At 26.0% G+C, this 23,443-nt stretch overlaps 1 long non-coding RNA gene across 1 annotated transcript; it reads right to left on the bottom strand.

Annotated features, from left to right (window-relative positions):
* Positions 1 to 2: 2 nt before the first annotated feature.
* On the bottom strand, positions 3 to 12,300 carry LOC113385329. The gene is made up of 3 exons (XR_003367987.1): positions 12,055 to 12,300; positions 11,120 to 11,341; positions 3 to 75 (listed from the first exon to the last, which is right to left on the bottom strand). It is a non-coding gene; the product is annotated as an uncharacterized LOC113385329 (long non-coding RNA).
* Positions 12,301 to 23,443: the final 11,143 nt, after the last annotated feature.

Here is a 23,443-nt window from a genome sequence, read left to right as displayed (position 1 = left end):
GGTGTTTTCCACTATATGAAGGCTGCTGTATGACGTATTTATGTGGAGATCTTCCGTTCGAACGGAGTTCTCCTCCTAAAATTTAAAAATAATATTATGAACAACGATGCAGATAACAACATGATTAATATGAATATATGGTAAATAAATTAGTTTAATGTGCCTGAACAAGAATTACAAACACACACATGAGTAAAGTAGCATTAAGCTAACTCTCGTTAATTTTTTTCAAAAAGTATCTCTATAAAAAATTAATGACGTTAATATAATAGGGAAATATATTTTGACCTATTATTGTATATGGGAAAATGGCATATACCCATACATTCCAGTAGAGATTTATGTAACTACTCCTCTCTTTTAACTCAAGGTAGTTAATAGATGTTTCTTCGGACAAAGAAGATTTATGGAAAATCTTTTCGCGAAGAAAGATTTGTATATGAATACTAATACGAGACATAAATTCTATGGAATCCGTTGGAGTGTCTGTCTTTACAATCTCAAGTTTTATGCCATTCTGCTAAACGCACCATTTAGAAGTTAATCGGCATAAATAGCTTGGAGAGAAGAGCAGAATAGAATCTAGTTAAATAACTCAACTGACATTCAACTTAGAGCCTTAGGCCGTTAGATTTATCACGTATTACGTTAATCGCCTGTGACGATATATCCATCATGAATGTCCCTTTTATATATTTATGTCTCTTAGGACGCAGTAAATTATGTTCTCTTTATCGAACGTATAATAATATGAATAATTATAATTTTATCTTTGAGAGCAGCACATCGGAATAATTCTGCGAAAAACTTATGGCTGTCGAGGCTTCAATACCAAAATTATAGTGAAAAAACTAAATATGTTTGTGCTCATCTCAGCTTTTATAGAGTTATAAAAAAGTACAGTTTTTTTGTAAAATTGGTTAGAGTCAATTCACAAAAAATCGGCGAAAAATTTGGTTTTTTATTAGATCCATACTATTTTACAAAAAAATGTCAAATTATTACAAGAAGTATAATAAAATAATTTACAAACTGAATTATTTATAAAAAAAATAAAATTATTTAAAACTAAATGAACTAAAAAAATCAAAAAATTTGAAGTGTTTTGTAACTACATTTTAATTACAAACCTATTTTATAAACATATTTCAATTACAATACCGAAGGATTAAATGCCTAAATTTAAAACAATTTTTTTATCCCAAACATGAGATCTTGTCGTCATGTTCCTCGTGATCCGATGACCTAGTAAAATAGGATCTCGGTAGTAATAAAATCAAAAACATATATAATGTTAGCCATTCTAATTCCTAGAGTTTGTATACAAAGTATTATGGGACATGTGCCAATTACGAAAATAAACCAGTTAGCATATATTGGCAGTATAGGAAAACAATAATTTGCTCTATGAGTCATATAGGTGATAAAATACGGAAGATTCTATTACATTAGCTGTATCTATTTCGGAAATTGGCGATTAATCTATACAAAATAGACTTCAGATTAGATCCGGTGAATTAATTTATACACCTTAAAGTAATGTTCTAATTTCTTTGGATATTTAAGAATAATGAATAGGTAATTTCTTGGCACAGGATAGATGACACTTGCTAATGGCTATAAAATAGGGCTATTTGCGAAACCAATTTCGCTATTAGTCAGCTTAAGAATTTATTTCAAAACTGAAGCATTTAATTTAAAGAGAATGTAATATTACTATTAAATTAAGACTTTTATTTAATATATTTATAAAGATACAATTAGATTTCACAGAGCGATATAATTGTCTGAAAGAAAAGAGAAGTTTTTGCTCCTTTTGAATTTCGTTTTATTGAAAATCACAAAATATCTTTATATGGGCAATAAAGTAACTACGACTATTTAATTTTGATACATTTTATTAGATTTCAGTTTCTTACATTTTATATCAAAAATATCTGTACAAAATATAAGCATCATAATGCATTTATATCATTCAAGCAAATCTTGTTAACATTTAAAATTATGTAAGATCTTCTGCAATTAAATTGTGCATTTATACTAGCAATAATTATTGATATTGGATAACCCTAGGCGCCCGAATAAAACGTATATATTATAAATCGCTTTATAATTCAATAAATTACCTTTCTATTATTTTATTCCATAATTTTATATTATTAATTTATCCATTATATGAAAAGTTTTCTGGCATATTTACCATACAGTGATGTCATGAGCAAGCTATGTGAAATTATACTGTGACTTCAGAAAGTTACAGAAAATCTATTTGAACTGTGCGTAAATTTTTAAAGCAAATACGATTCCAACGACGTTTGACTGGAATTTTAATTTAAATCGGCAAATCAATTCTTAGAAATGGTTCTGGTAAAAATATTCAACTACTAGTCTTCGACATTTAAGCTAGGAAAATGTCAATATTCTGTAGTACTTCATGGAAAAGACAAATAAAAGACCTGGAAATGAAAGTCCATGATCAAGTGATTCCTAATGTAAGTTTAATTTTTCCTGGCATCAAACTTGTTCCATTATTCTGAATTCTTCAAATAGATATAGATCCAATGTACCAATTGTAAATATCCAACAAAATTTACGATCTCTACGTGATGTTTAGAGCTTTCTTTATATTCTTGATATGTATTATGTAATCAAATTGAAATTGAAATGAGTCATACGTGGTATGCTAACATACTTCACCACATTTGTAAAATATGGTGTGAAATATATAATAAATAGAGAAACAGAAATCATTATTTCATTTGCTTGATCGAAATGTACAATATTTATACAAGTCTAACATTTGTTACGCTGATAATATATAGCTCAAATGTAAAATCTAAGGTATACAAAACTTTATTCAGATTTATTATTATTTTAGATTTTGCATTTTTCATTCTGCTTAGATTCTGAAATTTTTTTTTTTCATTCTTAAAAATCATATGATTTTGCAATAATCAGAAGAATCCTGATTAAATTAGTTTAAATTAGATTGAAATGGTAGTGATCATTATCTTTCATTGTTTGCAATAAAAAAATAATAACTGAAGCAATTTTAAAATTAATCGCAATATGAAAAAAATAATATGTAGTATAAGCATGTGAATAAGTGAGCTCAGAAGGTTAAACAGCGTACTTTTTCCATTGTAGGAAAGGTACGAAGAATAAAGATTTTTTTAAAAATTAACAAGCACTCGTAATGACGTTGTTTGATAAATAATTTAAGAAAAAATATTAAATATTTTAAAACATTAAAAGAGTTTTTGCATATAAAATGAAAATAATGAAGAATTTAATTAATTTCTTTCATTATGGCGCCGAGTAGACCTCATTTCATTACGCGCGTTATGTAAATTTTTATGACTGAATTGTTTTATTACGTATGATAAACATTGTGAAGCCTTGAATACATTTGCCTTAATTGTAAGTAAAGTTCAGCGATTAAAAATATAAATACATAATAAATTTGTTCAATATAAAGGTTCCCAGAGTCATGTTTTATAGTAAATTTTGTGTTTAAAAGCGATGATTTATTTATATCAAAGATTCATTTCTTATGCATTTCATGCTTTAATAATTGAAAATTAAAGCATGAAATGCATAAGTAATAAAACCTGCAATCGAATGAATTTAATGCTTCAATTTAATCAAAACGTGTTTATTAAAATTTATTACATGTTTAGTAAGATTGGAAGACTATTATAGAAAAGACTCTTCTCAGCCAAATGTTTGTAGAATCTTGAATTAAATATAGTAAAAAGTGAAGAATATACTAGCAATAATAGAAGATTACAAAATGTAAGAAAATTTACAAAGAGTTAAGCAAAAATTCAAAGCATATTCGTGATAGTCTAGAAATTACATGACCCAGTGCATTAATTTGTCTAGCAAGTGAAATGCATAACAATAATTATCCAAGTATATGTACAAGACATATTTTGAATGGAGTCATTAATAAACATTGTAAAACAAAAACTTAATTCCTCATTCCTGACTTATATGTAAATGGGAAAACAACTGTATAAAACACAAAAACAACTGCAAATTCTACGTCACAAACTGTTCTACACATAAAATTTGTTATATTTAACATTGAACAGTTAGTCATATGCCACATAAATTAGTTCGAACCAGGAATCTGCAGTATAATTTTTGCCAGCAGGCGCCAACGTTATCGCAAATTTGAACCCATAAATCACTAGTATGTTTTGATCCATTCTATCACTGAACATCATTGATATTCAAATAAATTATTATTAACACTGAAAAAAGCATGTTAGATGTCATCAAGCAAATTGCCTAATAGCAAAATTGTTGCAGTTAAAGTTAATGATAATGAGTTTTGATAAGGATTGTTATTAAAAGTGCAACGGTACAAAAGTGCCGGCGGATTGACCTATTAACTCCGTAAACGGATTTTATTACTGTCTGCTGTTGATGTACAATATCTCATTAACGCGTAACCAACAGTTACATTGCGCCTTGAACAAAAGTGCGTGAGCTCAAGACCGAAGTTATATTGCAACCTACGTAACAGTTATATAATGAATAACATCAGAAGAATCGGAAAACTTCTATAAACTTCCTACTATTAGTTGTAGATAAAGCTAATATATCATAATTGTATTCGTAAACATAATTTATCCTAGACATCCCACGATCGAAAGGATTCGTGTCCATTTGGTTCCAACTTTCCAACAAAATTTGTTGCAATTGTATTTTCAACTAGTTCTGAGCTCGCTCGTAAGTAAGTGGCTAGAACGACTGGATCTGGATTAGGGGTCCCGGGTTCGATTCCCCTTCGAGGAGCCTGTTGTCAAGCAGTAGTGACAACGGTTTTCACTTGGAAATATAGATAGCAATATGTTTCCAAGTGAAAACAGCCCTGATACGGCATTGCTGCACCAATCAAACGTCATCACTATTACAATAATTGTAATAATAAAATTCATCAAATGGAGATGAGACAACTGTTTGGGTTGCCTCATAATAAAAAACAAACGTAGTTTGTAAGAAATTTATCACAGCTCATAGGACCCATAGGTTCTGATCGCTTTTCAAATAAATAAATAAAAAAAAACTAGTTTCTCCTTCTTAAGTATTATCATATTAATTATTTTGATCATCTGCTTTTATTTATAAAACACAAGATCTCTATAAAATTTTTATGTCATTTGGCTGACATCTGTCTGAAGAGTGTAAATCCCATGTATGAGGAAAGGTGTAAATTATTTCACCATTAATTATTATTCTCTTTTTCACCTAAATATTAATACGGTGCTCCCAAACATATGCAATAAGTGTAATTTATATTTTTATAAATTATTAGATCAAATTTATTAAGCAAGTATTTGAATTCTTTAAGATAATAATTGAAACTAAAACGTTTAAATATTTTCATTCAATTTGGATACTTTGCAATATGAGTTGGTTTATCAGGAGAATCTTCTATTCTTGGTTATTAAATGTATTTAAAAATTTGGATGAAATAATGTAACGTGTTCTACAATATTTATTAAAAAAATCTATGTTTATCAAATCAGTAAATAGATTTGTACAATATAGCACAGAATTAACTTGATTACACAGTATACTCTTCTATTCAAGTATTCTATTTTGGCTCATTGGCTCATTGTGAACTATTACACAAAATTCTACATAATACATTTTTTAAATAAAACGTCTAAACTATTTGTTAAATTTACCAGAAAATAACGTAACTTAGAAATTTTAATTATTCATTGCATTGGCCTATGCGCCAACAATAACAAAGTCATAAAATAATAATTGTTATTTTGTATATAAATTAGATGTGTTCAGTAACTGAAAACTGTTACTAGACAACATTATGAATTCATAAGGTATTATATATTATAACTTGTATATTACATTAAGTGTAAAACTCTACCTTGATATAGGCCAGATTAGTAAATAAGGTAAAAAAGCGCTGAATAATGATAAGAAGTAATAAAAATGAATTAAAATTATTAAATCCATTATAGATTAAATATACTTTAATAGTTAATGTACTTTTAGATTTATACTTCTGATTTTATTGTTTAATTACTATAATAATATGAATTATATTTATAGTATTTGTGTTCGTACTTTTACACGAATTACTAAAGAACCAACAGAGTATATAGAGCATATAGTATTGCTTTTAATAGAAAACGTTCAAGTTACATTTAAAAAAGATTAAAACGTTCAATTTAAATTTATCAAATCTTTTTGTATTTAAACAAATCAAAATTGTGTTTGATAACTGTATCTGTAAAATTATAATTTATAGAAACTAAACCGTTATTTATGATTTATTCCGTACCTTAATTAGTTAGCCATTAAGATTCATTAAACAGCCAACCGAATCTAAAGGGCTTACAATGTGCATATTATATATATATATATATATATATATATATATATACATATATATATATATGTATATTTATTTATTTATTTATTTATTTATATATATATGTGTGTGTGTGAGAGTACTTGAATACAGTGCATTTTATCAAATGTTTGCATTATTTATAAATATTTATGGGACACAAAGAATTTTATCTATATTTATTTATATTTACAAAGATTACCAAGAATTTTTTATTTATAATTTATATAAATAAATCATCGTCAGACTCAACGTTTTAATTATAAATAAGAAGATGAAAAGTCATAATAAATAATATAACAAATTTAATAATATTAACGATATTCAAAATCTTAAAATTCTAAAGTAAAACGTTATATGCATATGATGAAAAATTTCAGTATAAAATGATTTTTTTAAACAAGGTATGGGAGTGTAATATTTACTTTATTTAAAATATATATTCTGTGTGTGGGAATATAACTAAGCATGACGACATAAAAAGTAAAATAGTTTTTACCAAAGTGTGAAATTAGATTTTTGCTTGAAAACTGATACACACATTTATATATGTGTGTAATAAACATTTGTAGATTATATTTTTTTTAAACATATGAGAACTTCGCCTTTATGTGAATTTATCTAAAAATTCTTTTGTAGGAAATTGTTTATAATAAAACAAAATCGCCAAAGAAAAACTCAGAACTAATGTTTAAATATAGTTCAATTTATGCATTATGTTGAAATAAAAATGAACTTTATCATGTAAAAAATATATATGCAATACTTTACTCGTGATAATTTTGTAAAGAGTTGCATAAATGTTTCTATAAAAAAATTATTTGCAACAGTGCAACGTACGAGACTCAAGCAAGTAAACAAAAAATCGATAACTTTTATTAGAATGACCTAGAACTTGACTCTTGAATGATTTTTTATCACGATTGCAATGACTTTGTTTTTTTATGTGGATCACATGTTTTTAGTCTGAGTAAATATAATTATCGCCAAACATAAGCATGGAACATAAAATAATTAGGAATATAAGAATTGCAAAATATACGAAACGACAGGTGTGGAGCATATGTTGTTTGACTTTTTCTCGTGCATGAAACTCTCATATATGTTTGGAACAAATGACTATAGAAATAAAATTATGAGTATTTCAGCTGAAGCACGTACGAAACGTTATTTGTTTTGAAAATTAATTAAATACATATTTCATAGCAAACTTATTTCTTTACGGGCGCTGATGTATTTTACAACAATTCTAAATATAGTAAAGGACTTCGAATTGAGGATTGGAATTAAATTATGGACAAAATTGTTGCAAGATATAAAACAGATTTCAAGTTTGAAATTGGAATATTTTTGGTATACTACCAAAATAACCAATTTTGCTATGTAAATATATAATAATATAAAATATATCATATTATATATTACCACTACGTATTAGAAAAATATGTAATAACATTTTTTGGGGCTGTTTATATTTTTCTATTTTTCCTACTTTTCCTATTTGCGTGTTTAAGATCAAAGTATTGTTACATTTATTAAAAATGTAATCTCTGCATGGTTTTAAATTTATTATGTATTTATTTATTTATTCAAGCTATTAATAATCTATAATCAGGCTTATGTCATTTTATAAATAATTACATGAAGAAGTGTTGTTTACACTTTACATTACATGTTGTTAATTTAAATACAATTTACAATATAATGTTACCACAATACTTTTCTCAATACATAATAACCAAATACCAATCATTTCATGAATATGAAAAATCTAACAGATCATATTTACTTTACGTATTAAATTTATTTATTATATAATTTATACGATTTTTATTAATGATATACAAATTATATTTGATTATAATATTTGAAGTATAATCGTTTATTTGTACATTTTTATCACTTTTTCTGTCGGCCAGTAAAATGTAATGCTTCTTCTGAACCAAAACTTTTAAATTAATGAATAATATTTTATAAATTGTAAGTCTAGAACTAATAGTCGGTCAAAAATCCATACAAGGTTTTCAAAATCTTTAGGGGACAAAAGGATTTTTGTTTATAAAATTCAAAAAGTTCTCAAAAAAAACTAAAAAAGAACAAAAAAAATATGTAATAAAGTTAAGACAAATACAAACTTATTTTGATTTCATACAGAATAACGCGGTGCCTAATTTAAATTTGCTGTATTATCAATTACAAAGAAATTACAGGGAAATATATAGTAATCATAGTGAAAAGTTATGTCCAAAGTATGGTTCCCCATCAGAATATTTTGAGTAATAAATCAGAAATGAATGTCCTGACTTTTTCAGGATAGAATTGTTCATTTTATACTAAAAATCTAGAGTTACATGTAAATTAAATGTAATTCTAGCGCCAGTGTAAATACTATTGGATACATCTATTCAATATTCAACTAAAATACACATGGCTCATTTATATTTTTTAACATTTTTTCCATTTCATTTGTCACATTCGTTCCGCAACAATAAATTATAAATCCAACTCACCTTGTGCTTCTTCGGATGCTTGTAATGATAAGAAAAGTATTTTACCAAACGAATATAATGAATTTAAAATATTTACATTACAGAACCAAACAAAAGGGCAATGAAATTTCAGCAAGCAAAGTCTGCTTCCTATCAATTAGTTTTAAATCAAGTTCCAATGCCAAACTAATTTAATTACTTACGATATCGTAAACTACAAACCATTGAGAACCATAAAAATTTTAATATATTTTTAGAATTCGTAATCACAAAATTAGCATATAAATAATATGTCGTATAAATATAGATGAAGTATTACATGTCATTCATTTTAAATGAGATATAACTTAGAATAGAAATGACTTGAAAAAAAAAAATAGCGCTAAAAATATACTGAAAAAAATGCAAATGAAAGAAATGAAAAAGGTAAGCTGTTAAGATGAATTAATTAGTTAAATTTCGTCTCAATAAAAGGTGTCAAGTTGTTAAAAGAAATAAATCTCATATCAAAATGCATATATCATTAAGTATCAAAAGTATTTATTTATTTTTAATTTAAAAGATTAAATGAATCTATGGGAGAGATATTTTTCTTCTGCCTATTGTATTTAATACTTTGTTAAAATAAAAAAAAAATGAAATCAAGATGTATTTGATTAATTAAAACCAACATTAAATACCTCGTTCTGGTATAATGGAATCAAAGTTAATTAATCAAAAATATAAAACTTGTGATATTAAAATTTTAATTGCTTATGCAATTTCATATGGAAGAAATATTTATAATAGGTATTTAAAGGTACGAATATTATAATTGAAAACTTTACTTATTACATAGGTTTTTAAAATAATATACCGGCGAAAATTTGCATAATGAATATAAAACAAAAACAAAAACAACATGTAAGTAAATCAAATATAATTACTGTTTTTATGAAACGCTCGTTAATTTTATCATTTATTATATTAATTCCGAAAAAGAAAGAATATTCAACGTGGGATTACTCTCTATAATATAGAGTCTATATAAACCAGTTTTATAGAAAAATGTACCTAATTGTAAGTATTTATATTTACCTGTTTGATATTTTTCAAATAAAAGCCTATCAAACAGTGCTTTAAACTAAGTTTATCATATTTTGAGAACAATTGAGTTTTAAAAAAATATGATTCAATTATAAAGAAAATAATAAGTAACTTTTAAAACTAACAATTTTACAAACGTTAAAATTGAAGAAAACAGGCTTTTTGCAAAAAACGTTATTCAAACATAATAAAAATTTCAATAAAAGCACATAATATGAAATAATAAGGCTCAATCAGTTGAAATTCCTTGGAATTGATAAAATTATAAAGACAAAAAAGTTATAAAAATATAATTTAAAATAGTATATTATAGTATAATTTAAATAAAAGTATAAATAGTATGATTTAAGATAAACATATTTTACATTTGAGTAAATTAAAAACATAAAAAATCAAAAAAATATAACAAAACTTCATGCCACTGCAAAATTCAATTGCAATAAAAACTCAAGTTTTAATAATCAATATTAACAATTAATTCATATTTTAACATAAACTTCATTCCTGCAAAATCATTTTTAAAAATAAAAAACAGAGTAATAACAGCAAAAAAGCATGGGATTAAGGGATTGAATTTATCAATATGAAACAAAAAGTTTTAAATGATATCAACTTATACATCTTTTAAATTTAGCAATTTTGCAATTATTATATATTATATAGTTTCAGTTTAAAATTGAAAAAAAGTAAATGTTATTTGTGTAATGCAGAAAGCTCCTTTTTTAATAAGATTTGTTTAGTTATCAATATTAATACAGTAGATGTTATATAGAACAATAATCCACTAATTTATTAAAATGATAACATCTAGTTCTCATAATTAATAAATATAAATAAATTTTTGCAATAAAATAAATACAAGTAGCTTGTATTCACATATTTTGAAGTATGTTAAATTAATTACTGATATATAGCCATTAATCTTATGTTAGAATTATTTTGTTGATATATTCCAACAAAACCTTAAAATCAATCGCATGTTTTTCTATAAAAAAATTACAACAAACTTCTGTTTGCTTTAAAATAATTCATATTATATGAGAATTATTTATGATAAAGTAAACCTGGTATAAATTCGCTCGATTACATGCAATGTTTAATTAATAAGCATATCTAAAGCTATGTTATTAACAACAATAAATTACTTTCATACCTTGATTTATATATCCGCCAGACATGTTGATTGTTTTATATCCTATGTTAAAAACTATTGACTAAGATCACTAGAACTTTTTAATACTATTTGTGTGCAGATCAATATTTGTAAGTCGGTTTTTATGACACATTTCACATAATTGGCGAATTTTCGCACATTTCAGTCAACGTTTTTATTAATTTCATCACGTTTAACACACACATTTGTTAACACTGCGATCTGAACAAATTTAAAATACATATTTAAATTACTGATTTAACATAAAATACAAACATAAAATACAAATTTAATATTCAAAATTGAAACAAAAAAAGACTACGTCGATATAGTGTCAAGTTGTTTTGCATTTTGTATTGCAGTATTTATTTGGCAATCTCTGAGCAAATTAAATCGATTATTTCAATTATTTTGAAAGCAATAAATTTTGGCTTATCGCGAATAAGAAAACATTATATATATGTTTATAAAAATGGTTAGAAATTTTTTAAAACTACTTACATCTACATATACCAAACTAAAAAATGAATTTCTCTTTCTAATATTGATAGAACCATTGCTATATTTTTGGACAAATAAAATAAATATCTATATAAGAAAAACCATTTCGAATGTTTGATAAATTTCACAAATTAGTAGTTGATGCACTATTTATATGAAATTTAGCCGAAAGTAAGCATTTACAACATTTCGAAAACTTAATAATATATGAATTTACAAATAATACTGATTTTGAAATTAAAATTAAGGACAAAAGATATTTTTATTTAAAGCAAATTAATAAAGTTTAAAATAATAAAAAGAATTAATAAAATAAAAATAAAAAAAATAAAATTATTTAATTCGGATTATTGATACTTCATAAATAAAATTAATTTATACAAAAAATAAGAAAATGCATATATGAAAGAAAAATATGTTGGAATATAAAATACCATTTCGAACACAACAATTAAGCAAAGCTGATGAACACAAGAATTTTGAACACAATAAGTAAATGAGTTTAAGTATTTAAATTAATAAGCCACTTGATTACATTAAAATTTAACTTTCACTAATTTTAGCTCTACTAGCCTAGTTTAAATAAATATCGCTATTTTTAATTTTTTTTTTTTGCAATTACATTATATTCGCAAATTGACCACACAATTTTGCCGGAAAAATTGAACGCGTGTGCTCCCTTCGGAGACTTTGAAGCGACTAACTAGTTTCTGCGTTCGCGCGTAGTCTTCAGTAGTGAATTATAGTATAGTACATATGAATAAAGTTTTTTGGCTATGTGTGGGTTACACGCAACCGATGCATTTACACATACGAATTGTGATGAAGGTTCCTATAATACTCAACATTTTTACCAAAAGAAATTATGTATCTCGATTTTCTACATAAAAACGGAATGAAGACATAATATTTCCGAAAATTAATGTCAATCAGACTTAGACGTCCAATACCGGGTTTGGCATTCGACTTAGGCATTTTTAGGTACGACCAAAAATTTGCAGGGAATATTAAACAAAAAAATTGATTAAATGAAAAATTTAACAATCACATATATACAAAATATTATCCAGGTTAAAAACAAATATACATATTATATTATGAAATGTTGAAATTAATGAAATATTCAATATTAAAAAATAACCATATTTGGAATATAAAAATTAAAGCAGAAGACTATATATATAGTGTGTTTTAACGTCAAACACAAAAGGGGCTGTGATCATTATAACTATCATAAAAAAAATTAAAAAAATGTTTTATGCAGTTTGATAGTTATGAGCTTTTAAGTACATCAAAAGCTCAAGTCAAACTTTGGCCAAAGCTTTGTCAATCGATTATTATTAATATCCGAAAACTGGTCAAATATTGACTAAAGCTCTACGTTGTACTTGAAAGCTCATAACTTTCAAATTGCATGGAATACATTTTTATTCTTTTTATATTTTAAAATAAAATAAAATTATAAAATTTTATCATTTTATATGTGTGGAACCGTAACTCTAAGACCACAGTAGTGATAATATTGAGTTTTTGAAAATTAAGATTATATCTGCTAAACTATGAATTTAATATTTTCAAAATCTATTTTGAAAAGCCGTCTTTATTAAAATGTATTAAAGTTTAGGATTGTAAAATGGTTCAATACTTGGTAATTTAAATAAAGACGATAAATAAGAAATAATAAAGACGGGTAAAAAATTTGAAAATTCTTAAAAAACTTAATTTGATAGAGCTTTCGCTTACAATCAATTCAAATAGCTATCTCTCGCTCAAATATAGAATAGTGTGTTAATATATGTTTTTTAGATATTCAAAGATCTACAATTAAAAATAAAAGAAATTAGTTTAAAAAACTAAATTAATTTAATTTTTTAAATAAATTTTCATTCACTTGAGTCACTTTTTGACTCGAATTCAAGTCAAAACATACAAAATTAGAAATTTAGAGAAACAAAATCTACAAACAAGGGTACTAAAAGCTTGATTTGCTTTCAGATATTTCATTATACGCTTTACTATTATTGTTTTGTTTATTAAAAATTATTAAAAATGTAAGATTACGAATGTAAGTAATTTATTATCATAATCATATAAAGTTTAGAAGAGAAAGATTAATTTTAAACAAAACAACAAGTGAAAGAATAATGGTTATAAGTTATTGAAACTCGGAAATCGATTAGAATCTAATTCTAATAGAATCTAATATAGAATATAGAATCTAATATAATCTAAATCTATGTGATTTAATGTGATCTAATCATTAGATTATTACATGAATTTAAATTATATTAAAATATATCGAAACAAATGATAATAACAATTATAAAATTAGTTTGATATTATAAACTAGTAAAGCAATTAAAATTCACATTAAAACTAGACATTTTTTTGAGAATTTTAATTAAAAATTATTTTTAGATATAGGCTTTCCAGTTTCTTTTGAGAATCTGTGTAGACCGCAATACGCATTCATTTCCAGGCGTGCATACGCAATGTCAAATAACGTATCCTGTGTTATTTAACGCATATGCATAAAAGCCTGGCTTAACATTAAACAAAGTTGTCTTGCCGTTACAACGCATCGATTTAATTACTTCAACATTAATATATTTCATTAATAATTCAATAATAATAACAATAACTGGTCTGTTATTAAAATATAAATAGAAGACTCAGTTTTTTCACATGTTTCAACCAATTTTGGAACCTAAAACAAAGATGTGGAATTACAGTTAAAATAAAAAGTATAATGTATAAAGTATAATCAAGTAGCTAATTTTTTGTATAGTTTACACTTACGTTTTTTTTTTTTAAAGTGTAATTTTTAAATTATTTAAATTATTAGTGTAATAAAATATTTATAGTAAACACGCAAAAATTTGCACTATATCGACTTAAATTGAGTTAATAAACATGTATAATTATTTATTTATATATTCATAAGTATTTTCATATAATGTATACTGTAAAAAATAATTTAGCTTTGCATTTTTCAACGTATTTTTACTTTTTGTAATAAATCATTGTCAATTGTACATATTTAAAGTATCTTTATAATTATTTATTTTCAGTTAGAAATGTTTTAAAAAATATTATTTAATTTATTTATGCTTGAAAATTTATACATCATTTTAATGAGTTACTTCGGTAAACATAACATTATTATGTCACTTTCATGAACTGTTACTTTTTTAATGGTATATTTTGGATAAAATTCTAACGTGAATAAAGCTCACCTTTTTTTAAAACTAGCTCAGTTATTATCAACCTTTTGCCCCTTAATTTTTCTAACAATTTATTTGTATAATTACTCAACAATTTAATATAGAATATTATACCAAAATATATACATAAAAATAATGATTTTATAATTTATTTTTAATATAATTCCAGAGTTTTTGGCTTATTTATAAAGTAAAAGAAACAAATGCTCCCCAGAAACGTTGCGCCCCCAGGTTGAAAACTACAAGCTAGCTATCATATCAAATAAACTAAAACTTTGCATCTATTGTATCTATAACTTATAGATTATATAGACTTAAATCAATTCATCTCTGAAAATGACATACAATTACATATTTCCATCCTCGTAACGAAAAAAATGAAAGTGGTACAACCAGGTCACGAGCAATAATCAAATACATAATGACGCACTCATAGTGTAATTTCATAAACATCGTAATAATACTGTTACTTTTAGTATGATGTCATTTCAATAAACAAGTTTGTATTTTAACTCTGGTATTACTGGCACGCAATTCCTCGTTAGATTATGCATTTTATAAAAACCATAAACATTACTGTGAATTTTTATTAATAAAATGTATAGAGTAGGAGAAACCATGTGGTTTGACCAGCTCAATGGAGAGGTGGGTGGATGCATAGGCGGATCAATGGAACTGGCGGCATATTCAGAATTCAGAATTAGAATCATTAGAATTTACTAGACAAAATGTAATTCTTTGAGCTTTAAAGGAAAACATGGTACATAGGTACAGTTTCTTTAAATCGTAGAATATTTAATTTAATTACATGTGCAGTAAAATAGTAAAATTTCAAATATAATTTCAATTCATTTTCCTCTAAAACTGCCTCAAAAATCTAATTAATTCATATATAAAATTGTAATGTACTTTAAATTTTCAAATGAATTACAAGCTGATAATTTCATAAAGACTTTAAGAACGTTTTTTTACAGATGGCTAAGAAGGTAATTTGCATACTTCAAACTAGTATTTTTGACTCGATAGCTTTGATAATGATGATATTTTAGCTTTTTGCCAGTAACAATTATTTGATCACATTTTCAAGTGAAAATTTATATTTCTGCTGCTTGATATAAAGTTACATGGAACCTGGATTATAAACTTCGAACCTTGTGGTTTCTGGAACCGAATTTCTTACATTTACTATGTATATTTTCTGGTGTTGTAAATTAAAAAAACAAACATTTATTCAAAATACAAAAAATTCTTGTTGACTTTAGCCAGGATGTCACAAATATCAGATCTAAATACAATTGAGAGATTGATAAATGCATGTTTAAAACCAAAGTGTCGGTTAAAGTTAATTAAAAAAGAACAATTTAAATCAACTAGCATCTTTTTAGTTGAAGTGGTCCTCCAGTATGAGTAGAATTAATAATGCATTTCATTAAGATGCTCAAGCATAATATAAACAGATAAAGATATTTCATAAATATAATCAGGTTTGTATATTCATTATTAAGACTGAATGAATATTTTTATAAATTCTATGAATATGAATAAAGAGAATACTATGATTATCTGCTAGCATCTGTTTTTCTATCATCACTTTGTTTTTTTAATGACGATGACCTAAAATGATTTTTTATAATATATATAACCATGTGCCCATCTCAATCAATTTGTAAACACAAATATTATAATTAGTTGCATTTCGGTACCTACTACCTATTATGATGCATTCTTAAGGCGTAGGAATAACTTTAATAAACATGACTTTGTATGAAGAAAATTTGAGCTTAGAGCTAGAAAAATTATGTGAGAAAAACTGAAAATGAAAACGGAATAGCCTTTGTTGCCATAATTTAATCTTATCTTCTTAACTCTTTATATTGGTTAATAATACATCCATCCAATTTACTATTTGCAATAAAAACCCAATAATTAATTAATAATATTTATGTTCAAAGGGTTTGCCAAAAAATAAATATATATTATGAAATTCTAAATAAACTGTTTTAAATAATAAGATATTGATATTCATTATTCACGAATCCATTAATTTTTAAATCGTTTATAAGAATATGGCTCTCAAGATAATTGCACAACGTTGCGCCATAAATGAATGTTACGAAATTTCAGGGCGGATTATTGAATGCACTTTAATTTAAATATGAAGTACCATGACCATTATGTAGCAACTCAAGACTCAAAATGTGAAAAAAAAACAAAAATTATATTTTGCATATTACAAGAGAAAGCGTTTAACGGACGCGTCCTACGCATTTTTGAAGATTAAATTTAAAGCACTTGCAAATGAGTTTTCAGAATAATGAGTGTGCTACGAATTGTCAATGATATTTTGGTAAAAACCTAATTAGTTACTAACAAAGAATTTTTATGAATGAAAACCACAATTTCCTCCAAAAGACGTATTTTGCAACCTCTGCCTATTACTTATTACTAATAATTATCTGATTAAATTAGAATTAAGGTTAAAAATTCAAGAATTTTCGAAATGAACAAAATATTGCTTAACCCAAAATGATATTTCTCTAAGTTTAGATAATATTTATGGAATGCTATTTCTAAATATATATTTTTATTGTCTATATATCAAAAGGCTCGGCATTTAAACATAATATTACCAGAATTAAATTGCATTTGGTTGATTGTTTTTGTAATTACAATCTATCAGCTATAAATCTCCGCAGAAAGTAATTTGCAAAACATCAATCTTTATTAAAACAATATTCATGGATACAAATATTTATTATTTACTATAGTCCATGAAGCAATTTCATCAAGTTTATAGAATCCATTATTCACAATTAAGTATTGTTTGATAGAAAATGATTTATAGTTGAAGCTTTATTAAACTTGAAATAATTAGAAAATAATTATATGTAAAATAATTGAAATTAATATATAAGCTAATTATTAAAAATGATGTAAGAGTCATTGTGTAGGAAAAATATATACTTGAATAAAATTTATATAAACTAATGTGCATTTAATTTTAAATTATTATTTCTAATATATTGTTATTGTATATTTTTAATATATGTATTATTCGTATATTTTAATATATATGGGTTTCTTAATTTTGAACTTTATTATTAACAACAGAGGAGTGCATTTACTGTTCTTATTTTTTGGTCAATATAAGATCATGGTTATTTTATTTAAACTATATGGAAATTTATTCACGTACAATAACCGCAGATACGACTCATAACGAAATCCTAACCACATACTTTCTGATTACAATTACTATTTAATGAAATTATTTACTCTTCTAAATAATATAGAATTTGTTCATAGTGTATTCATTATATTACTACCGAGAAGACACAGTCACATGTTATGACTAACATATTTGCATAGAAATGCGAATTGGCTATAACAATATTGATATTATTATTAAAAATATCGTATTGTAGAATATTTTTCTATGAATTTTTATTGCTCACTAAATTAAAAATAACTCTTATTAAATACAAATAATTTATTATCGGTCCATTCAATGAGTATGAATATAAACTTCAATGTGACTCAGATTTTTGTTATTAAATGGTAAATCATAAATCACTCTTAATCAAAGTTTTATAATGATTTTATTGCAATCAGTTTATTGATATGAAAATACATATTAAACTTAAGAATCCAAATTAAGCTTATCACAAAACCAATAAATTTGTAACATTTTGAACTTTTAAACATACAGGTAATTATATTTTAATTATAATTATTGTTATTATTATATTTGATACGTTTTTGTATACGATACCTTTTTGTATTGTAGTATTGAGTAGTACTGATAAAGATAGGCCACTTTATAATCGCAATGTTACAATTATCATTAAAAAAAGGAAAGATTTCTTGGATTTGTTGAAATGTTTCATTATATTATTATTTCATATGAATACATATAACTATATAATAAATATGGTCACATTCAGAATTTCTTATGAACCGTTTCGGGCGCTTCGCGCACTGCTTTGCGTTCGAACGAACTCTATGCGATTGCAGGGTACTATTAGGGTTACGCGCGGGTGTACTGGCTCCGGTTTTTTCAATTTTCCAATGTGTTCCACCAAATTGATTTGAACAATATTTTCAGTACTAAAAGATAAAGCAATAATCTTTCGAATAACGCTAATTAGAAGGTGGTCCAACTAAACGCACTACCGGAAAACATCAATTGAAAAATTATTTTATCTTTTTCAGCTAATAATAATTAATTATTTGGCATCGATTGTTCTACATTATGTGGCCTAAGCCAATATGAATAGAACCACGTAAATTTTTTTTTTGATATCTTTTATGGTTACGTCAAAAAGTGAGTTTGAAAAAAGGGGCCACTTTCACATATTTTCAATGATATCTCGGCCATAAGATGAGATACAAAGTTGAAAATTGGTATATCGGTTTTTATCATTTAGACCTATAAAATGGCGTATAAATTATTTAAATACCAGGGTGGGGCCGATTCTATATGGCAATGCGCCCATACCCTTTAGATTTAACTTCGATTCAGTTTTTTAAAAACATATTGAATTCGTCAACCATTTAAATAAATATTAAATATAAAAAACATCAAAAATTTGGAATCATAATGTGTGATTTTCATTAAAATCTTTGTGTTGGACATCCCAAATATAGGGTCCGCAAAACATTTTTTTTTTGAAAATGCTATAAAAACTACTGGATATTTTTTTAAATTTCTTTTTTTATTCGAAAGTACCATTCTTCAAATTAATAATGGACCAACTTTTTTGAAAACGCTCAAATGGCTATCTAACTCTTAAATGGCTGCGAAAAAATCTAAATGGCTCCCAAAAAAAAAAATTAGATGGCGGACCCTTTACTACTAGTAACCTAACTATTTGGATACTTTGAGCAACACTGGGATGAAATAATCGTATTTATGGAAATTCTCAAATGAAATTAAAATATATGAATACCAAATCATTTAATTCATCTAAAACACTAATTCATTTAGTATTAATTCCTTCATTAGAATGAATACAGCCCTCTTGGGTCCAATAAATTCGAACAAAAGCCGCAAAATAAAACATAATGAAGATTCGCGATAAAAATTAAAAGGTTTCGAGAGTTTCTTTTATGAGGATCATAATTCCTGCCATTATTTTTTTAGTCGTCACCGCCATCGGTCGTAAATCTTTGAGTGGTCCCTTATTCGCGTCCTCGCACGTCGCTATAATACGGTTTCAGATCTATTTATATATAGGTCGCCCGACTGACGCCACGAATAGGGTTGATACGCAGACCCAAAGGAAAAAAATGGTAGAGAAGTCGGATATTTTTAATATCCAATTAGTTTAGAGAACTGAATCGATCGTAATTTTTTATCTGAAAAGCTAAACTATTTAAGTTCAACTTTTTAGGGGCCAATTCTCAGGCACAATAGAAGCGTTGCCATAACAACACTGTGTTACGGTCTATTCACCCGAAGATTGGTCTGCTAATCATTCAAATGGGACCAAAAATACAAATAATTAGGTATAGGTATAGGTATAGGTATAGGCAAGTTGCATGAATTTTTTGCACTATTTATTGCTGATTAGTTTTTGGCCTGTATTCGCCAAAAACTAATCAGCACACCTTCTCAACAATAGGAGTTAAATGTTTTTTGAACAATTTAAATAGGATAATCCGTACGCCCGAAATCGTAGACGAAAAATTGTCTTCACACATACTCACACATACAAACATACACACACGCACATCCATTTTTTCTGAGGTATGTGAAAATGTTCAGAAATCTCTGAAACGTGAAGATATGCAGAAATTTCATTTTCGATTTTTAGAGCCCATTACTATAACCCACCCTATGATAATAATGTATGAATAATAAAAAACAATTAAAATTTAGGAACTTTTAAATTTTTCGATTTTTACAAAAAATAATAAATGCAATTTCTAATTAATATGTTAAAAAATTTAATTATTATCGATTGACATAAAATAGCTTTAATTTTTTTGAAATCGGTGTAGAAGTTTATGGAAAAACATCGATCAAAAATCAAATTTTGGCTTACATATACATTCACTCATGAATACACATATAGGGTAGGGCGGGGCTAGTTGAGCAAATTTTTACTTAAACGGATGTAGCTCCTCAATGAAAAGTCTGAATAAATTGCTATACGGCTTAATGGATTTGTTGTTTATCGCTTAACAAAAGTGTTAATACTATTTTTTGGTAAATTTAAAAGCTACAGCTGTTTAAATGCAAAAAGTCAAGTATGCTCAATGTACCCCATAGGTGGGGCAAGTTGAGCACTAAGTAAGTATAATGAAATTATAGGTTCAATGTCGATTAGTGATAAATAAAATAAGTTTTTAATAACCAGTTCTATATTTATAGTCTTTATTAACAGAGAAAACAAAACTTATAGTAATTTTCTTTAAATAATTAACCAAAAGTAAAATCAACAAAACAATATCGTATCTTAGGAATTATTTTACCATTATATTCAGTATTTCTGTTTAAAATCATTAGTTATTTTTATTATTACTCATGGACTTAGCTTAGATCTTAAAAATAATAATTAATTTCTGGAAGTAAATGGTAATTGTCTTAGTGACAGAACAAGTTTAGCAACTATGCTCAACTAACCCCGACTCGGATTTTCAAAATAAAAGTGAGTTTATAAAAAACCGTAAGAATTATACCCAGAATCTCTGTGCATATTAAAAGTACTATAATTATATGAAAAAATAACATTTACCTGATTAAAAATAAATAACATTTGACTAAACCAGACGAAAACTTGCGATGAATTACTTTTTTACTTTTTGGTCTCAAAATAATCAAAAAGCCCCTGAGCCTCACTCATTTGTCCAGCGGCCACTAGCGATTGCGGGATGTTTATTTCTCCCAAACCTCTATCTTTCCGCCATATAATGCCTAAACGGACGGTGAATAGTTTTCGAGATATTTCGATTGCTCAACTTGCCCCTATGCTCAACTAGCCCCGCCCTACCCTACTTTATTCAACAATAGTGTCACACAATTCAGAATGACTTAAAACATTGAAGAAACAAAATTAACAAATCGGATTTTCTGGCGAAAATATAAAGATTCTCTTCATGAATTTGAAGATTAATTTAACCCCCATGAAGATATATTTACTAGAAAAATTAATCATTCTCTCGACTCAAACAAAAATGTTTTCAATTTTTCAAAAGGCCTGGCGGTTGTTGATTTGCTAATTTTGGGATGACATGGGGGGCAGGAAAATCTGGATGATGATTACGTTCATAGGTAGTATTTATTTTTTTTACATTAATTGCAGAATGTTTATGTAAGCATGGGGTAAGGGGTAAGAGCTTTGCTTATTTTTTGCTGACAAGTGGGATGGGGGGTAAATAATTGTAATAAATCTGCTTACGTAATACTTGATCGATCCCAAGCATTCTATCGTAATTTTTTTTATTTTTATAAATTAATGTCAATCTTCTTGTTCAAAATCAATAATCGCAATACAATTGTCTTTTTTTACACAGATTAGATGATTAGTTTGAGTCGATATATCTTTAAGATTATTGGATATCTTTAGATTAGGAAATCATCAGTATATTGCAAAATTATATTAAAATTATTAAATTCCAAACCCCTAAATGTGAGATATTTCTACAATTCCAATAATGACTTCATATGCCAACAACACGTGGATGGTGAAAACGCATGCGTAGTTTTTCTATAACAGGTGAGTGATAGATATGACCCCGTTTTTGCTGTGAAATATAAGCAACAGTTATCTTAACTTTGACTTTACGTAAATATATAATAGTAGAACTAACTTCAGCGCCAAGGGCGGGACGCACTAATTGCTCTAATCGCTATATTGGAAAACGTAAACACTCGGTGAGAAAATACAAACTTGACAACACTGAATATAAATATAAATATATCTTTTGCATATGAGTATAAATATATTAAAAGCTATTTTAGTAATATAGTAAGAGCAAACTTTAGGATAGAACTCGAGGATTTATATAAATGATTGAAAACGAAATGATATGGGTGGTGATGAGGATGCCATTGCTCAGCTTGGTAATAAAAATCAAGTTATTATATTATAATACAACAAAATTTTTTTGGACAAGTTATGTAAAAACCAATAGTTGCCCATTATTTCAAATAATACTGACTATAATTTTTTTTTAATTATATTTTAACAGCAATCAGAACCTTACGTCCTTTGAGCTGTTGGCTAAAACTTCTCCTTACTTTCGTATTTTTTAGATGGTAACCCCTTAAATAGGATGGTTTTAATCCATATTTTGATGATTTTTGTTATTAGAATTAAATCTAATAGGGCTGACTTTTATTGGTGCAGTAATGCTCACGATAAAAAATAAACTAGAAATTTAAAATTTAAAATTATTTATACTTTCTGTTATTTCATAACTCTTCACATAGGTTTTTTTATTTTATAAGAGTATATTTTTTATAATAGTTTGATACATAGGCATATTGAAATGCATAATGATATATGCAACATTTTTTCTAATATTCGATGATTGAATTGTAACTTATTTAAGAATGGAATTTTCTAATTAATTAAATTCCACATTCACAATT

The sequence above is a fragment of the Ctenocephalides felis genome, unplaced genomic scaffold (assembly GCF_003426905.1).
Source record: "Ctenocephalides felis isolate EL2017-DRISC unplaced genomic scaffold, ASM342690v1 CF-g0.4_SCAFFOLD_03571, whole genome shotgun sequence".
Taxonomy (NCBI): domain Eukaryota; kingdom Metazoa; phylum Arthropoda; class Insecta; order Siphonaptera; family Pulicidae; genus Ctenocephalides; species Ctenocephalides felis.
This window is presented reverse-complemented; position numbering and strand designations above follow the sequence as displayed.